The following is a 4,779-nucleotide window of genomic DNA, read 5'->3' as shown; positions in this document are numbered from 1 at the left end:
CTGTATGCTTTATCCYACATCATGRGGTTGCTTGAGGTTTTSAGTTAGAAATGAAAACTTTAGAGTACTTAAGCATCGAATACATTGTAAGTTGGAYGGATMTTCACACCTACAGTAGCAGYGCTATTAAACGACCATTTTGTAAGTACATTGYTGTATGAAGAGTCTATTGTCCTGCTAATAGCCATTKTGGAAACATTGTTTGCATGATAYGCTACACCTGCTACAGTAAACTTGTGAAAAACAAGTGTTTGAAAACATYTTTTGTTTTCTGTCCATTACTAAATAAATAAATATTTCAGTAAATAAAAACACAGCAGCTAAAGCATCTGGTACAAATATATTATTGAATTTGATTAATACAAAAAAATACACATGAGGCTTGATGTATTTTTCATGGGGCAAATCTGGTCTGTGATATTGAGTTAGAAATGGTGTTCATTGTAACCACAATGTTACAAATAATTGAACACACACAACATGAGCAGATTCATTTGGTCAAAACAGTCAAAACATTTATATATTTAACACTGTCAGAAAGAATGTTGGTACTTATTTATTTACATCACAAGCCATGAATGAGTGAGTCACTCAGCTTTATGCTGACAAATAATCACTGGACTCTCATTCCGTTTCTTCTTCACATCAGCAAAGAAGGCTTCCATGTTTCAGAAACTCACTTTAAATAGAGGCTCTATCACTCTTGATGTAGAGGCTCTATCGCTCTTTATATAGAGGCTCTATCGCCCTTTAAATAGAGGCTCTATCGCTCTTTATATAGAGGCTCTATCGCTCTTTAAATAGAGGCTCTACCGCTCTTTATATAGAGGCTCTATCACTCTTTATGTAGAGGCTCTAACGCTCTTTATATAGAGGCTCTATCACTCTTTATATAGAGGCTCTATCTCCCTCTTTCCACTGTGTAAATAGTAAAGACATATGAATACAAGAAAGAGACTCTATCCTCTTTCACACTGTCGTAAATTAGTATTATAGATATAATAGAGGACTATCCCTCTTTCACACTGTGGTAAATAGTATAGATATAATAGAGAAGAGGACTTCAGACTAAAACACCTCCATTCATTTACGTTCAATTTGTGCCCCCTTGTGGTAAGTGTGTGCAATGACAGATTCAAATTTGAGCGAGAGCAACAAACAAACACGCCACTCCTGTATATGCATATCTGACAGACAGTTATATGTCATACTTTCCTTTCTAACAAATCTACTTCTTTGCTGGTGTGTTTTCCTGGATATCCTTCTTGTTTGCTCTCATCTCCAAGTTGTTCTTTGTCTCCCTTTCCTCATTTTGTTCATCTCATCTCAAATCAAATCAAATTAGTATTTGTCACACGCGCCGAATACAACAGTGTAGACCTTACAGTGAACGCTAACTTACAACCTTAACAACTAATGCAATTGTAAGAAAAAATTGTGTTAAGTAAAAAAAAGGATAAGTAAAAATAGTTATCAAATAATTAACAGCAGCAATAAAATAACAGTAGCGAGGCTATAGTACAGGGTTTACGGTACAGAGTCGATGTGGAGCGAATATACAAGGGTGTTACCGGTACAGAGTCAAATGTGGAGGCTACTGATACAGGGTGTTACAGCGTACAAGTCACATTGTGGAGCGCTATATACAGGGTGTTCACGGTACGAGTCAATGTTGGAGGCTATATACAGGTGTTACGTACAGAGTCAATGTGCGGGGGCGCGCTTAGTAGAGTGTATATTGAGGGTTAATTACAGTCATGAACATCGGTAGGTTGAAGTTGACTTACGCGGACCTCCAGGTGGTGCAGTTGGTCTAGGGCCACTGTCTCGCAGCGCAGCTGTGCCCACCAGAGACTCTGGGTTCGCTCCTAGGCTCTGATCGCAGCCGGCCGTGACCGGAGGTCTGTGGCGGCGACGCACCAATTGCCTGCGTCATCCGGGTTAGGGAGGGTTTGGGCCGGTAGGGGATATCCTTGTCTCAGTCGCCAGGTGCACGGTGTTCCTCTGACACATTGGTGCGGCTGCTTCCGGGTTGGATGCTGGCGTGTTGAGACGCGTGCGCTTGGTTGGGTTGTGGTTTCGGAGGACGCATGGCTTTCGCCTGCGTCTCTCCGAGCCAGTTACGGGAGTTGTAGCGAATGAGACAAGATAGTTGGATACCACGAAATTGCGGCGGTAAATTGGGGTTAAATCAAAAAAAAAAAATAAAAAGTGAGTAAAATAAACAGGTAGCGACATTTTTAGAGACCTTCCTCTGCAACCGCCTGCGTGATAGGGGTCCTGAAGCAGAAGCTTGGCCCCAGTGATGCATGGCCGTACACACTACCCTTGTAGGCTTGCGGTTGGAGCCGAGCAGTTGTCATATCAGGCAATGATTTCAACCCAGTCAGATGCTCTTGCGGTAGCACTTTTGACGATCTGTTGGACCCATGGCCAAATTATTTCACTTTCCCTAAGTTGGGAATAGGCTTTGTTGTGCCCTCTTTCACGACTTCCCTTGGTGTGTTTGACTATGTTAGTCTGTTGGTTGATCGTGACACCAGAACTGAAGCTCTCAACCTGCTCCACTGCAGCCCGTCGATGAGAATGGGACGTGCTCGTTCTCCGGTTTCGCGAGTCGCGAACGAGTTCTCCTGTGGTGCGTGTGCTGTAAGAAGAGAGTGGTTGCATCCTGGCACCACACAGCCAGGTCTCTGACCTCCTTCCTATAGGCTGTCACATCGTCACGTTGTGTCATTGACCAAAAACTTCAGATGACGGGTGTTGGTTTGTGCCTGGCCATGCAGGTCATGAGTGAAGGGATACAGGGAGGGGACTGATCACGCACCCCTTAAGGGGCCCCCGTGATTGAAACAGCGTGGCAAATGTGTGTTACCTACCATACCACCTGGGGTGGCCCGTCAGGAATTCTGATCAGTTGGCAGGAGGGGTCATTAGCCCAGGTCCTAGCTTTAGTGATGAGCTTGCACTATGGTGTTGAACGCTGAGCTGTAGATCAATGAATAGCATTTTTCACGTTAGTGTTACCTTTTTTTCAGGTGAGAAAGCTGCAGTGTGGAGTGCAATCACTGTGGGGGTCTGTTACGTGGTTGCAAATTTGCCCAGTAGGTTTTAGGGTTTCTGTGTTAATGGGTGTTGATAGTGATCACATGACCGGCTTCAAAGCCTTTCTTGGCTACAGACGTGAGTGCTATGGGCTCAGTAGTCATTTAGGGGTACCTGAGTGTTCTTGGGCACAGGGACTATGTGTTTCTGCTTGAAAACCTGTTGGTATTACAGACTCAGTCAGGGACAGGATTGAACATTTAGTAAGGACACTTGCCAGTGGGTCTGCGCATGCTCGGAGTACACGTCCTGGTAATCCATCTGGCCCGCAGCCTTGTGAATAGTTGACATGCTTTAAAGGCTACAGAGAGCTTGAATCACACCACGTCGTTCCGGAACAGCTGATGCTCTCATGCATGTTTCAGTGTTGCTGCTCGAAGCAAGCATATAAATATTGAGTCATTCTGTAGGCTCATGTCACCGGGGCATTCTCGGGCTGTGTTTAGCCTGTATAGTTTGCTAGCCCTGCCACATCGTGGGAGGGTCGGAGCCAGTGTAAGTACAATTCAATCTTAGTCCTGTATTTGACTGCTTTGCGCTGTTTGATGTGTTCAACGGAGGGGCCATAGTGGCGATTTTCATTAAGCTTCAGGGTTAGAGTCCCGCTCCTTGAAAGCGGCAGCTCTACCCTTTTAGCTTCGTGCGGATATTGCCTGTATCCATGGCTTCTGGTTTGGTATTAATGTTACAGTCACCTGTGGGACGACGTCCTCGAATGCCTTATTAATGAAGCCAATGATGATGCGGTGTTCTCCTCAATGCCATCGAAGATCCCGGAACATATTTCACAGTCTGTGATAGCAAAACATCCTGTATCTTGCATTCTGCTTTTTCTGACCACTTTTTTTGATCTATCATTTGTGCTTCCTGCTTTTAATTTTAGCTTGTAAAGCCAGGAAATCAGGGGATAGAATTATGTCAATGTGCCAAATGGAGGGTGAGTTAGAAGCTTTTGTACACTTCTCTGTGTGCTGGAGTTAAGGTGTCTAGTGTTTTTCCTCCCTGGTGCACATTTACATGCTGGGAAAAAATTGGTGAATACAAAGGATTTAAGTTTCCCTGCATTAAAGTCCCGGCACTAGGAGCTCCACCCTCTGATGAGCGTTTTCTGTTTGCTTATGACGTAAACAGCTCATTGAGTGGAGGTCTTAGTTGCCAGCATCGGTTATGTGGTGGTAAATAGACAGCTACAAAGATCATAGATGAAAACTCTCTTGGTAAATAGTGTGGTGTAACGCTTAATATTAGATTTTACTCTACCTCAGGCAGTTCAACTTACTATTAGATTTCCTGCACAGCTGATTGTTTACAAATACACAGAGCACCACCCCTTGTCTTGCCAGGAGGCTGCTTGTATCGCCAGCTGTATGTTACTTCCTGTTGTCATTCGGCACGGACTGTTGGAAAATAGGTTTCGGTAAGCATACACTATTTATTATCAATGATTGTACTCTCCCAGTTGTTCTTGTTGTTCTTATGGGCTGCCGTGTGGCGCAGCCGGTCTAAGAGGTGTCACTAAGACCCCTGTCGATCCTGGCTGTATCACATGGCCCTGTGGCTGCAGCGGTCTAAAGCCTGCCTCTCGCTGCAAGACTGGTCACTACAGAACTGGGTTCAAATTCCAGGTTGTGTCAAACTGGCTGTGTGGCGCAATTTGCCCACGTCTGTCTGGGT

Source organism: Salvelinus sp. IW2-2015, unplaced genomic scaffold, assembly GCF_002910315.2.
Source record: "Salvelinus sp. IW2-2015 unplaced genomic scaffold, ASM291031v2 Un_scaffold967, whole genome shotgun sequence".
NCBI classification, from domain to species: Eukaryota; Metazoa; Chordata; class Actinopteri; order Salmoniformes; family Salmonidae; genus Salvelinus; species Salvelinus sp. IW2-2015.
This window is presented reverse-complemented; position numbering follows the sequence as displayed.